The following is a 15,719-nucleotide window of genomic DNA, read 5'->3' on the forward strand; positions in this document are numbered from 1 at the left end:
TAAATAGATTATATAGAGATTATTAATAGATATATAGCAATGGCAAAATGCATGCAGGAGGTAAGTTTTCACCCCATAATACTGACCATGTGACTTGTTACATCATAAACAGCCTTTGTGATGTTATTTAGCTTTGGTAGATAGGTCAGGGCCAGATTAAGGTCCACATGGGCCTGGGGTTGAAAATACTTGCCTACTCTCCCACAAGTCGCAGGAGGCTCCCGATTTTTTGGGTAACCCCCGAACCCCTGGCAGAGTGGGCACTTCTCCTGCATTCCTGCCCTCTACCTAGTGAAGTGGGCAGAATGGGGAGAATTTTTACAGAGATCGGGGATCCCTGAGTAGAGGATGGGGTTTAATGATGCAATTCTACAAGAATTGTGTACATTGGCCCCATCTCCTATTTAAATATGTGCTATTCGCAGCAATTTCTATACAGCGAGTGGGCGGGGCTTCATGATGTGAAACGTCAGGCCCTGCCCCCCATCGCCACCCACCTGCTTCTCCACCCCGGGCTTCTCCCGTGGAGGAAAAATTAAAAGTAGGGAAGTATGGCTATAACTAGTGTTCTGTGGATGTGGCCAGTGCCAAGTATATGTGTACATCCCAAGTATATGTGTACATCCCAAGTATATGTGTTCAGCCCCATTGTCTCTCTAAATACATAAAAATAGAGAAAATTTATAATTTTGTAAGAAAACTAGAAAAAAAATCACTTTTAATACTGACTGTGTGACCTGGTCATCACCGTGCTGATGATGGGCCTATTTTTATGTGGAGGCCTGGAGCTGTAGCTTTATCTGCTGCTTTATTAATCTGGCCCTGGACGCAGTCTCTAATAAGGAGGAGGGGATGATGCTGTTGATCTTCTTACCTCTAACCACCTCTGAGGCCTCCGGCAGAGACTTTTTCACCTCCTCCTCCCATTGTGCGAAGATGGCTTAGCCCAGCCGCAGTGCCTAGTCTCCAGAAGGCATAAAATACTTACCAAGACTGTCTATGCCTGAGGTGAGTCCTCCTGTGTTCGACCATCAACTAAGCAGCGCCTGCATGTTGTCAGCGCTGGTGACTGTGTGAGGCAGAGCTCCTCCGCTCCAAGTTCAGACAGGTACGCTCAGCCTCTGCTCCCTGCTGCATGAGAGTGCACGGACTGTAATCTCCGGGCCCAGGCGTTGGTTCACCGTACAGCGTAGCCAGTCACCGGCTTGATTTATGCCTCTCTTCTTAACAAAAAAAATCTTAAAACATGTCCTGTTCACAAGAGTGGGATGGGGTTCTAGAGTAAGATAGTCGGATATCCATTTAGTATAAATATTCATCTCTCCAGACACCCCACTCCTCTCTGCTCACTGCCTCTCAGTTCTCTGCCCACAGCCGCTGGTGATCCTCCTCTGCCCACTTCCCGGCACTTCCCCACACTTTCAAGATCTCACAGACTCACGGGCAGCACTGTACCACAAATTATGATTGCACAGTGCACTTATCTACTCCACAGACCTAATATAATACCGGACAAACTGCGTCCTATATTGAATCAATACGGGATCCTGTATTATACAGTATGGGTGGCGACCCTAGGCACAGGGTATGCAGTGCACATTGGTCACAGTTGCCTCTTAAATGACCTTGCGAAAAGTCAATTTCCTATTGGGTAACTACTTTCGTGTTCAGTTCCAACGTATTTACAGAGCAGCACTGTCTCCTCCAGCTCTGCTTGTACTGCACGGTACGTAAAAAACCTACACGCATGCTGTCTATTTGCCCCGTTCCACCAAAGTGTCACTGCTGGGGCCAGGGAAAACTGCAGGGCTGCCAAGGACACAATAATGGTAAGACAGAATTGGAATATATAGCCACAAGGGCTGAAATATAATACATCAGATCAGAAAATAAAAAGGGAAAATGAAAACCCTTATTTAAAAAAAAAAAAAAGGCATTTCTCAAACCAAAGCAGAATAGTAAAATTCAGAATATAAAAGGAAGTAGATTCACGTGAAAGGCCTCAAGGGCACAAAAGAAGAATATTAAAAACAGAGAAATTAAACTGAGAAAATGTTGAATATATGCAGAAAGTGCAATGAACCAAACCAAATGTCCTCCAGCAAAGGTAATCTCCTTACAGCGAACCCTTTCTAGGATGAATTATTTTTATGCATGTTTTTCATCTCTATAAATGAGAGGAGAAATTGCACTGACAGTAGATTATTAGCATTGTGATGGGCTTGGATCTCAAGCATACTGTTTTAAGCCATTTAAAAACAAATATTAGATTTATTGGCTCTTTAGAGAACAATAGAAGGAAAGAAAAATCTCTATCTGGCGGTAATAAAAGGTTTAATCTAACATACAGTAGCTGGTAAATGTTACGGCTGTAAGGATCTACCAGGGCAGCTTCTGATAACAGACGCCATATGTAATGACTGATAGATATGTTTTCAGACGGGAATCTAAACCCTTTAAATGTACCGTGTTCCTTACTGTGCAGCTCTCTTCTAGATGCCGCCATCAATATTACGGAAGCGGACAGTACATAAGAGGAAAGCAAGTGGCCATCAGAAATCAGAGAGACGGGTGCACTTTAGAGAACCAGAGGCATCCTACATGCATGGTAGGTATAGAGCAACAAAAAGCAATTTTTACGGGGATTTCAGGCCTCTGATGCTCATAGCCTCAGGCCTAGTGCCCACAGGTGCTAAATAATTCTGCTTGTCATCTGTTACATTTTTGAAAGCTGAGCAGAGAGGCCTCACATGCAGATCCCATAGAGGTGCTGGCACAGAGCACATGGCCGCCTTTTGAAGCAGAGTATCAGAGTACACATTTAGTATAAGTAGAACATGCTCTACCTCCCCCCTCCTCTGCTGTGACATGGGCTTAGCTAAGGCAGCCATGTGCTCTGCACCTGCGTTTCCCAAAGAGATCAATGATGTCCCTGTGAGCCCCAGCTTTTCCTTTGTTCAGCTGTCAACTATGGAATAGAGGGCGAGTGATGGTGGTGGGGTGACAGAATGAACGTGCACAGACTGGGTTGAATAAAATGAACTACTATACGTCCACTTGGGATCAGGGAATGGCAATGCGGAGACTACTGTTACTCCATTATGACCTATTAGAAACAGTGGGATTTCCAAAACCTCTCTATCTGTCATTATAAACAGGTATCCGGCAGTCGTGACACTTAGGTGCCCATCCCAGGTACTAACTCCTTAATATAACAAAATCATGTAAAATATAGTAAATAACCCACATTGTATATATATGTGTGAGGATATATATACATAGTGGTCCATTTGTGTGGAAACAATCCATTTTTAATGCAGCTGAGAGGCTGAACTTCCTTGCCAAACATTCGTTGGCTGCTGCTCTGCTCTGTCAGTCCCTCCATTGGGTACCGTGTATGATGCCCTGGCCAGTGGCGCCCCCCTCTTCTGGGCCTGCCACGGCGCCCAGGCCACGTGCCCCGCTCGACTGACACAGATAAACACACACTGACACAGGTACACACACACACTGACATAGATATCCCCCACCCCTCCGGCACCACACACTAGCACATACCTGTGGTGCAGCTCCGGAGCACCAGGGATGGAAAAATCACTAGCTATCACCCTGCACCAGAGGCAGCATTCAGCATGCTGAATAGGAAGGCTGCAGTGCCTGAGAGGGGCTGCGCGCTCCCGCTGCAGCTCCCCCTACAGTCAACCCCAGCAGGCACAGTTGCCTGGCACTCTGCTGCTCGTCACAGCTCACAGTCGGACTCGTCGTCGGTCAGGCCAGGCACAATGGTGGCAGGGGGGTGGGCGCAGCAGTGCGGGTACGATGCCCGGGCCAGCGGCGCCCCCCACTTCTGGGCCTGCCACAGCACCCAGGCCACATGCCCCGCTCGACCCCCCCCCCTAGTTACGCCACTGCTCCACACTGCATATATCTGTGCCATGCACACCTACAAAGTATGTACTATGGTTATGAGCAGTGGCATCCCTCATTGAGGTGACATCCGGTGCGGAGAGGAGTGGGGACGGTTGTTACGCCAACAAAGGGGGCGAGGCCTTGTGGGACAGGGGCGTGGCTCACTAGTAAAAGCCCGAACCCCCGTTTCAGTCTGGGAGATGCGGGCTGCCCCCGAGGACACATCTGTTTTAAAGTGGCGGCTACTCAGTTTCAGGAGCCGAGTGCTGCATGTAATGCTACGGCGCGAGACACCCGGGTGCAGCCCGCATCCCCCTTGTGACGCCACTGTATACTGAAACAGACTTCCACCTAATTTATTTTTTACAATGTTATCCTTCTTACCACTTGGTAAAAGAATAGATGTTTCCTCACTCCTGACATTCTTTTTATGACACCCCCAAACCCTTGAATTCTCTCAGCATTGCTGTCTGGATAATTTGTCACCTGGATGCATTTAGTCATTGTTGTATCAACTGTGCAGGTAATGTTACTACCTGTGGCTCCTCCTGAATTCCTATCAATCCAACTGAGTGCTACCAACAACCAAGCCCTACAGCGACGAAAATAGACATTTAGCAACAGAGATATTTCCTTTACACTAGGTGTTTTATACAATGAGATCAAATTCATGTAACTATTTAACATATGAATTTTGTTCTCTTTATCGCCAAATAATAATGATTTTTTGTTTCTTTGCCTATTTTTTTTTCTCTTACAGCAAGCAAGCATTGTTCCAACAACATATTGTCCTTTCTGATAATTGCCATTTGTGTTTTGATGATCATGGCGGTGATTTTATATTGTCATCATTTGCAGCTGGGCCTGAGTGCCTTGAAATCAAGCTTTGTAATCTTCATTCTACGCCTGAAACACAAAGCAGCAATTTGTTGGAACTTGTTGAAGAGGATACCATAAAATATTAAATATTACGAGTCCGGTTTTCAAAGAAAAACAAAACTTTAATGGTAATTTTTGCATAAACAATTGGATGCAGCAATTGTTGCAAAAAATTGGTTTTGAAGATTTTTGCAGTTGAAAGGATTAAAGGAGATTCTGAAGCCTTGTATTTCAACACAAGAGTAACTTGCGCTATTGAAAAGCACTTCAGGTTTAATAACTAATCCAATAGTAACATTTCCAACATCACTTAAACGCTATGAAAGGAATGTCATTTATCTGTGTAGTTGTGATGTAATTGGTTGTAATGCGACTGTTATACTGTAAGAAATAACTTACCGTCTTCTGTGTATTGCTGTAATATCAAGTAGAATCAAAAGTACTGTATATCCTTTCTTTTCATGAGGCATGTTGCGGAGCTGTATTGTATTTTATTCCAGGGTATACATTTACTATTTTATTTTTTTAATGAAGACTTCTTTTCTGTTAACTATGAGACTGCAAGACAGTTGGTGAGACTTGTGCTTTTAAACTACTGTGAACTTTCTTGAGTGATGCAAGGCAGTAAAAACAGCTTCATATGAGTTGATTTACTTCCTCTATAAAAAGTAACTATCAAGTAGAGTATCATTTGTAGCTATGTTTATAAGTAGATTATGGTTGTTTAATTGTTTATAATAGTATATATGACATTTTGATCCACTGCTTACTTTTGATTGTATATGGTCAAAAGTGCTTATATCTGTATTTTTTTTATCTTACAGGCCCAATAAACCACTAATACCCCTTTCAGACAGAAATCCAAATTACCGGGTTAAACATTTCAACACGGTAATTTGGTGATTTACACGGGACCTTTTTATGTCTGAAAGGGTCATCCCGGGTCTAAATTACCGAGACTTTGACCCAGGAATTTACCAGGGTCGGAGACACGGGAATTTAGTCCCGGGTTGACCCTTTCAGACTGAAGAATTACATGTGTAAATCAGCAAATTACCGGGTTGAATTTTTTGACCCAGTAATTTGCTCTTCTGTCTGAAGGGGGGTACAGACTGAGGGCCTGATTCAGACCCACTCGCAAGCGGGTCGATGGTGACCCAGTGCGCACGCGTGGCGTGTGCACTGTGCGTGCGTGAGCCCCGGAGCGAGCGCAAAAAGCACTCGCTCCGGGACTCACTACAAAAGGGGCGGCTGTCGATTTTGATCGACAGCTCGCCCCATTTTGTAGGCGTGGCGGGGGGGTGGCTTCACAAATGGAGGCGTTCCCATGTGAACGCCTGCCGTTTGTGGGCGGCCCCACTGACATCACCAGTGATGTCAGTGAGAGAGCTTCCGGCTCTATTTGAGCCAGAAGCTCTCTGGGGCTTGTGGCCACGAGACCCTACCACAAGGGTCTCGTCGCAAGCCCGATGGTCGCGATGGTCTTGACCATCACGACCATCATCATGGCCGCTCGCTATAGCTGTTGGTGGTCACCCACAGCTATGCGAGCAGCCAGGAGGCCACTCCTAAAAAAAACAGCGCCCACCCTGATTCAGAGCGAGCACTCTCTTTTTGCGAGCGCCTCTGAATCAGGCCCAGAGAATGGCAATACAACCCAGTACGCAAAAGTCGGGAAAAATCCGGGGTTCTTTACATTTTCTGTCTGAAAGTGGTATAATACGCCTTTTACATCAGAGCATAAACCTGGGTTTTTGCTGAGTTTACCCAGATCGCAGCTCAGTGTAAAAGGGTCCCTGAAAAATAACCAGGGTCAAGTGACCTGGCAATCCAACCCAGGTAGCTACCAGAGTTGGACCCAGGATGGACCTGGGTAATGGTGCAGTGTAAACGGCACAACCCGGCTTATCTGATCTGGGTCATGCCTAAAATGAGCTGATTGGTGGTTGTGGAGCAGTCACCTCCCACTTTTTATGACCTCACAAGATTAGCAGGGCTGACCTGGTAATAACCCAGATTGATGGTGCTGTGTAAATGGTATCTGACCTGGGTTAGAACCATGTCTGAAAAACCAGATCGGACCCCGGTTTTTGGTGGAAAAGAGGTATAATACCCCTTTTATACCAGGGCAAAAATCTGGGTTATTGCTTGGTCTAACTGGGTCACAGCTCAGTGTAAAAGGGTCCCTGAAAAATAACCCGGGTCAAGTGACCCAGCAATCCAAACCAGGTAGCTACCAGGGTCGGACCCAGGATGGACCTTATTAATGGTGCAGTGTAAACGGCGCAACTCGGATTATCCGACTTGGGTCATGCCTAAAATGAGCTGATTGGTGGCTGTGGAGCAGTCACCTCCCACTTTTTATGACCTCACACGTTTAGCAAGGCAGACCCAGGTTCAGTGTGAACGGGGCTGTGTAAACGGGGTCTGACCTGGGTTGGAACCATGTCTGAAAACCTAGGTCGGACCCGGGTTTTTGGTGGAAAACAGCTATAAGCTGAGGTCTCATAAAATGTACGTAGATAAAATGCAGTTTTGTGTTAACCTGAAGTTACACTGTACAGCAGGGGTTCCCAACCTCGGTCCTCAAGGCACACTAACAGTCCAGGTTTCAAGGAAAGCCATGCTTGAGTACAGGTGTCTTAATTACTACCTCAGTTATTTTGATGTAACCATCTGTGCTCAAGCTTGGATATCACTAAAACCTGGACTGTTGGTGTGCCTTGAGGACTGAGGTTGGGAAACACTGCTGTACAGGCTGTGTGTCTTGTGGGTTTCACTGTGCCAGAGTCTACTGCACATGCACCAATCTATGGGAAATTGCACAGGCACGATGTTTCCAATGATATTTGCGGCGCTGACGGAGAGGCATGTATCATGAATAGGTGCATGGTGTGTCGTGTGGGCCCCCTGGACCACATTGCGCAGCACAACCTGCCTTCATTATAGATACGCTTATGTCATTACCTCTATGTATGAATCCATCAATCCTCACAATACATTTTTGCAAAGCAAGACCGTCAAGCTGTAGTCACTCTGGGTCTGATTCTGAGCTGGACGCGATGCCGATGTTCATGTAAGTTGGCAATGTTTTGCAATGTCTTGCAGGGTGCATGCTTCCCACGGTTCTGCAAAGTCACATACAGATTGAGCCACACTGACTCTGGAATGAAATGGGTGTTCCTGCACGGTGACTGGGAGGTGGCTATGCAGACGCAGGAAGATAATCCATTTTATGAGCGTGTTATGACAGAGTCGCCGGCGTGTCGCAGGAGTGGTTTCGGACTCAGACGCCTAATCCTATACATTGCAGGCCATACTCTGACAAGAGATTCTGCACCTAGCACGGTGCTGGTGTAAGTCCCGATGGTGCTTTCCATAGTTGCAAATGCAGCCTGACAAAGTGGGTGTCACTGCCCTTGCACAGTCAGGCGCACAGTTAGACGCACAACTGTACACCAGAGGAAAGGCTGATACTAGCATTATGCAGATGTCACTAAGGCAAAAGACGCTACAAAGGTCGCAGCAGCGTCCAACTCAGAGCCAGCACTTCTGTGTCTGCTGTGCTGGTGCCTAGGGAAGTGCAGTCAGGGTAGGCAGAGCCTCCCCTATTATACTCCTGAGATTTGATATAAAATGATTAGAATAATACAAAGAAGATATTTATAACTTATAAACATCTTCTTTGTTTATTGTAGTCATTTTTATAGTCAATACTCACCAGCTTTGTGGAGCTCCCTCGGACTGCAGGGAGACAAGAGATGAGGCAGAAACAGCTCAGCCTCACTTCTGTATAATCAGACACTGCTTGCAGAGCTGGGGGCGGGGCCACACCACAGGCAGTAAGCTGATGGACATCTTGGATGTGTCATGTGATCAGGATGTGCACTGCAGTGTTTAGAGATCGAAGTTCATTCAGTAGCAGCAAGAGAAGACACAGTGATGCAGATAATAGAATCAATGGACACTGAAGCTTAGTGTGGTGAGGGGAGAGTTACAGTGAACAGGGGGTGAGACAGGCTCTCAGCACTTAGACCCATCTCAAACATGTGCCTTCCCAGCCATTGACCACATCGCACATCACTGCTTGTGCGCAAACCCCTTTATCAAACATAGGGGTCTATTTACTAAGCAGTGTTAGGAGACAGAGTGAAAAGTGATAAGAAAGTGATAAAGTGCCAGCCAATCAGCTCCTAACTGCCATCTCAAAGGCTGTGTTTGAAAAATGACACTTGGGAGCTGATTGGCTGGTACCTTATCACTTTCTTAGCACTTTTCACTCTGTCTCCTAACACTGCTTAGTAAATAGACCCCATAGCTACTTGCTGCAGACAAATAGAGCAAGGTGATGGGGCAGGTACTATTTAGCAGGGCCTGGGCTTGATGGAGGCGAGGCAGATGTAACAATCGAGAAAGAGTTAAGCTAGCTTATCACTATGCAATTTTTTTCTCAAACCAACAATCGGCAGGATTTTTTTTACCAGTAGGTTCCGATATCGCCAGCATATACTATAGAATGTAAGTGATAAATCTGCCAATGTTTTGGCTCATGGGTTGACAATTTGCATACATCCGCCCACAAGGATGAAGAGGTAAGCATAAAAAATCGTAGGAAATATGGTCTGATTATCGTGAACGCCACACAGTATGACATAGGGAGTTTTTGCCCGATATTGTTTGGCCTGCCTGACCAATCGATAATCAAAACTGAGCGTTTTCTGGCCATTTTTAACTGTTCAGACCAAAAAGCTCATGCTTACACATGACACCAAAAAACATCCTAATCACCCGATTATTGGTATATCGGCCCGATAATTGTGTAGTGTGTACAGTACCTAGGCTAGATTTGGGAGGGGCCTGTCTTAGCTCAAATGTAAATTGCAGGGTAAAAATAAAGCTGTCCAGCATTTGTGGGCTACATGCAGAAGCAGCCAGTATTTACCCTGCCTGCACAAATAATAAATGGATTTGAACACCCTGCAGTGCAGCATAGTTTGTTCAGGTGCACAGTTACTTTTTTTTTGCTTTGTTCCCGAAATTCCTCCAAAAGGTGATTGTAAATTCATAACATATTTACTGAATGAGTCGAATGTGTCAAATCCTCAATAGATTTATTATTATGTAGCAAAATGAAAACAAGCAAGATTAAAATCAAACACACAGTATCAAACTTTAAAAATCAAATACAAAGTAGCAAAAAATGGATTGAAAGTGCTTTCTGCCTGCTGCCCACAGATCACATACAGTATGGTCGCTTTAGTAAATTGTAACCAGTAATCAGGTAATACAGGCCCGATTGCACCGTCCCTGTAATCAGTTAGTAGAGGCACGAGGCACCGTCCAAAAGCCCCGCCTAATGCGTTTCGTCACAAAAGTTGTGATTTCTTCAAAGGTAATTGGAAAAGCTCCACTGGACCATTTTTATTTGCTATTAAAAGGGTGTTGCTTAATTAATGAGAATCTGCGGGGCATGGGACCATTTATATTTACCATTCATTGTATATTACAATGTTAATAGGATCTTCCACAATGGAGACAATATATCACCACACTTATTTAAAATAATAATACATAAATTAGTAAATGAATAATAATAGGGATTAAAAATTAAGGAATATAAAACAATTGCTTGGAGTGAATTCTCAAATCTGACTATTGGTATTACACTCCTATGCATTAATATTATATATATATATATATATATATATATATGATGTTATGATGGAATTTGGCAAATAAACAGGTATATATGGTTAATTGCATACAGTTACCAAAGATATACCAATTTGAATTGTTACATGACTACTACCTCACACCTACACATACTAAGGATACAAAGAAAAGCAATAAAGTGACAGAGCTGAATTTTATTCTTCACAATTTTCTTTATTTTGCACATCATTCACTACTAAATGTGTTATTCTCACAATATTTCACTTTTGTCGCCATTTTAAATGTTACAATAAATGTTATATTTTAAATAATTGCACCTTCCAAGGACAACATATTTTCTTCCTTTCCAAGTTATTACAGTTGTCGCTGGCAGGAACCTCTTTTTTGAATGTGATACCACTTTTAAACCTAAATTCCGGGTCTGATCCAGAGGTTGGAACAGGGGGCCTGATTCAGAGCCGGACGCTCTGAATCAGGGCCGTCCCTCTTGTTTTTCAGTGCGGCCTCCTGGCCGCTCGCATAGCTGTGGGTGACCACCCACATCTATAGCGAACGGCCAGGAAGATGGTCGCGATGGTCAAGACCATCGCGACCATCGGGCTTGCGACAAGACCCTTGTGGTAGGGTCTCGTTGCCGCAAGCCCTATAGTGCTTTCGGCTCTATCAGAGCCGAAAGCACTCCCACTGACATCACTTGTGATGTCAGTGGGGCCGGCCCCAGACGGAAGGCGTTCCCATGGGAACGCCTCCGTCTGGCCAGCCACGCCCCCGGCCCGCCCACCAAAGGGGGCGTGCTGTCACTCAACATCGACAGCACGCCCCCTTTGGTACGAGACCCAGAGCGACGGCTTGCCCGTTGCTATCCGGGTCTCGCGCATGCGCACTGGGCCAACATCGACCTGCTTGCGAGCGCTCAGCACTCGCGAGCGGGTCTGAATCAGGCCCAGGGTTCCAAACCAGATCAGAACTGGAAGTTAGCCGGCGCTGACCCAGGATATTCCCAAATTGGCGCCGTTCACGCCGGAGCCGGGTCTGCAGAGACCCGACTTTTCTAGCGTTGAAGTGGACGCTTGGAGATGACTGCATCTCCAAGCTCCACTGAAGTCGCCCAATCGGCAGGCATGCAGCACGATCCAGGTCATCGTGGCCCGGATCGTGCCGTTTACACTGGAGGGTTTCATGGGTTATTCCCGTGTAAAACCCTGCAAGTTACCTGGGTTGGATTGACGCATCACCCGGATTTTAGCTCTGGTGTAAAAGGGGTATTATAAACAATCTAAAAATATACAGTGTTCGGATCAGATTCAATTTACAAACTAGTGCAGAGGCCCATCCTTTTTTGTCTATCATGATTAAAGACATGAACAATACATGGCCTATTGGGGCTACTTGAGGACTGGAGTTGAGTACCCCTGAAGAAGCAATAAACTGTGTTGATAACCGGTATTGTATATTGTGGCCTGATGTGTTTTGGGGAAATGGAAAGTCAGTAGCTTGGCTGAGCTTGTGTTCAAACACATACGGTTTGATCTATTTAGATTTTCAATTACTCTAACAGACAAAGAGCTTGCTGCTGAATGGTTTATTAAATTGCTTTGAAAACAGAATACAGGCTTACTGAGACAATTCGTACATATAGTAACAGGTGTAAATTAGTTGCTCAGTTCAAGTACACAAGATTTAATCAGAGCATAAACTCTGTGAGCTTTCAATTTGCAGTTTATGAACTTAATGAATTAATTGAATTGAATGTTTAATGATAAATCTGGAGACACGTTTATCCGGCTTGTTTCCATCCAATGGAAATTTTCACATCAACATAGCGTTTCAATCTACTGTGTCACAGGAGTCTCAGTGCATTACATGAGCTGTGTATGATACATATAAATGTGGTATAATTTATGAAGACAGCGTCTTATAACTGCTCATACTTTCATACCTGACTTCTGGGAGAAGTGGAGGACTGGTGTGGAAAAAGGAGGTGTCACACTATGGGGTCTATGTACGCGATGCAGTCAGGAAGCCGACGGTTGAAATACTGACAGCCGGCTACCCGAGTGTCAAATCCCGGCAAGGTACTAATGACAGGCGCCGAAATCCCGGGGCCTGTCATTAGACCTACGCAGGGAGCCCGACGCCCGGCATACCGAACGAAGGTAAGCTAGGCACGGACAGCCGCGGGGGGGGAGGGTTAGGTTTTAGGGCTCCTGGGGGGATTTAGGATTAGGTTTAGGATAGGGGAAAGGGGGGGGTTATGGTTAGGCACCCGTGGGGGGAGGTTAGGGTTAGGCACCCTCCCGGGAGACTTAGGTTTTGGCTGCGGGGAAGGGGGGTTAGGTTTAGGCATTTGGGGGAGAGGTTAGGGTTAGGCACCCCTAAAGGAGGGTTAGGGTTATGGAGGGGGTAAGGTTAGCGGTACTTACCTCAATTAGCGATCGGGATCTTCACCTCTGTCGGGATTAGAATCGCCGGCGTATTACATACTGATCCCCTTAATCGGGGAATCTCCTGGACTTGCCTGGAGAGTAGGCAGCTATGCATTTATTAGAAGGAATCCGTTAACTCTTTCAGGTCTCCAGAAGCTCTAGAATTTGTGTAAGAAAAATACTAATAAGTATTTACGTGTTTTTAATCTCTCACGCTTATGTGTATTGTCACAAGATATACAGCCATAGGTCTAGAGCTGAAGATAGTAAAAATGTTAGGACTAAAAAAAAAATCTGCAGTGGCCTTTAGTTCAGCCCATATATGGGTTTGGGAACTTTTATCTATCCAAAATGTTCTGAAAAGTAGACAGAGATGTAGTTAATAATTGGTGCTGCTTGGTGCAAATGGTCGTTTCTGGCCTGATCACATAGTGCCTCCTCCTACTGTCACATGGGAAGGAAGAAAAGGACTCATCCAGCTGAATTAACATATAATATATAGAATGCATTTGTATATTTGATATATGCTAATGCCCAGCATTTAATTATTTGTTTCTCTCCATCTCTTTTCCACACTCTCTTCCCCGATGCCCCCCAATGCTCCATAAAACATCATAAACATGGTTTCTATGCTATCCATTATTTAAGTAGCATTTTCTAAGACTTTTGTGTTTTAGCTCTAAATTATACATTATGAAGCTCATTTGAGAACTGTACTGCCTTTGGGAAAGCTGTCTGTGACAGGGAGAGGCGTCAGCCTGATTACCAGAGGATCCCCGCACTGGATATTACACCGGACTTTTTGCTTACTTGGACTTCCTTTTGCTACAATCTTATAACCGGATATTTCACGCTGAAGCTGCTCTGGATCTATTTGCTTTTTGGGAGTGCTTATTGAAAGACCAAAAGGACTGCACAGGCTGCAGAATATTACTTACCCGACTGGACATTGCGATCTCCCATACACCCACTGAGCGGTACCGGTACATACATGTGCTATATGGAACTACACTATTATTGGTACCTACAGTGATTGAAACCAGTTTGTGGGACTTCACCTTCTGAGAAATACACCATGGGCCTGATTCAGAGCCGCTCGTAAGCGGCCGCTCGTTCGTTCTGACCGATGTTCGCACATCTGCGCATGCGTACGGATTGTAATACGCATGCGCAAACCAGTCAGTGCGGCCGAAAATCGTTTGTTCGCTAAACAGCGAATGCCTGCTATTTTGAGTGACAGGAGGAGGCGTATGTGGGTGGTAACAGGGGAAGGTGCTTGAAAACGAGGAGTGGAATTCAGAACGCAGGCGTGCTTAATGGTCAAAACTGGCGTTTTAAGGGTGTGCATAATTAATAAAGCAGCGTCATTGACCACGTCACTTGGTTTTTTTTTAGTCAGAACTGCTCGCAATATAGTGGTAGGAAAAACCAACCACAAGAATAGCGAGCAGTTGATACGCTGTTCGATGTACTCGATTAATCTAATAAATAGCGGACATGACCTATGGTGCGAGCGGCCAGGGGGCGTCTTTTTCAAAATTACGACCGCAAGTTTTGCTCGCTCGTTCAGACTTAGAGGTGTGAACAGACCGTAAAAAGCGAACGGTTCATTTGAATAGCCACCCCTTTTTCCAGAACGAATGACCGCAAATAGCGACCGGCTCTGAATCAGGTCCTATATCCCATATTATGTGTTGCTGATGTTAAATGAGCAGGCTAATGTGCATGGATATTTTATATTGTTTATTACATTTGTAATATTTTATGAAAAAGGTACTCAAATTACTCTCCTTTTTAAAATAGTTTTTTTTTATAATTATGCTGTTGTATTAGAGACTATCTATCTATCTCTAGACGCAACGCATGCGCCGTTTGCCATATTGTGTGTGATATTCTGGTTATACCCAGAGCGCACTCCATAAACCCCTTGCTTCCGCAGAGGGGGCGTAGCCTAACATAAGGGGGCGTGGTCTATCCCTGGAGAGGCTCCTGTCATGGAGAAGAAGCCAGCACTTTGGGGTCACCCCCAAGAGGGCGACAAACGGGTGCAGCCCGCACCCTCATAGCAACACCACTGCTCCCTGAGCACCGGTATAACAGAGGAATGTGGGGGCAAAGCAGAATCATATGTATTGTACTTGAAGCTTCATGGAATTTGTAGAATGATTTATCATCACAGGATCATAAAAAAGGTTCCCTTATGGCCATGATGGCTGGTTTGAAACCAACAGACATCACCAGTGGCTTTAACCTTCAAACCCCTGGATTTACTACTCAGCAGTTTGAAGGGGATTCTCAAACATCCAACAATATTTGTGATGCTCAGAAATGGCCGAACCATTGCAAAACCACCAGAAAGACATCTGGCGAATCAGAATTTGAAGAGGCACAATACATTTATTACGTGGGCAAACATGTACCGAGAACAGTGGAGAAAACCTTAATAGTAATCTAATGGAGGGCAATAATATTTTATGAATATATTAGTGAGCCAAATGAATTCGTAATTAGATTAATAGACTAGAATTAGTTATTACTTGTATTAAGTTACCAATATTAAATGATTGCTAATAGTAACATAAAATTTATTTTTATTGACCCTATCTATGATGACCACATACTGTAATAGTAATTGTTTGCCCACAATAAGCAGGTTTTGTTCAGTAAAGAAAAAATAATTTGCCATGACTGGTGTAACACTGTAAGCACATTTGTTCCTGATGATCTACTGAGTGGGATGACCAGTATTTTACCTTTCAACATTCACACATGTGAAGCCCCACCCCTGACCCGCACAAACCACACCCCTATGAAACCAGAAACACCCACTTT

The 15,719-nt window shown here is 44.8% G+C and overlaps 1 long non-coding RNA gene across 2 annotated transcripts; it reads left to right on the forward strand.

Annotated features, from left to right (window-relative positions):
* The first annotated feature begins 850 nt into the window (after window positions 1-850).
* LOC148522759 (uncharacterized) lies at window positions 851-5,403 on the forward strand. 2 transcript variants are annotated; one of them, XR_015878506.1, is made up of 3 exons: window positions 851-1,008; window positions 2,486-2,608; window positions 4,670-5,403. It is a non-coding gene; the product is annotated as an uncharacterized LOC148522759 (long non-coding RNA). The 2 variants fall into 2 exon arrangements; XR_015878505.1 differs by having other exon boundaries at window positions 2,497-2,608.
* Window positions 5,404-15,719: the final 10,316 nt, after the last annotated feature.

The sequence above is a fragment of the Taudactylus pleione genome, unplaced genomic scaffold, assembly GCF_031769625.1.
Source record: "Taudactylus pleione unplaced genomic scaffold, aTauple2 ptg000139l, whole genome shotgun sequence".
NCBI lineage: Eukaryota > Metazoa > Chordata > Amphibia > Anura > Myobatrachidae > Taudactylus > Taudactylus pleione.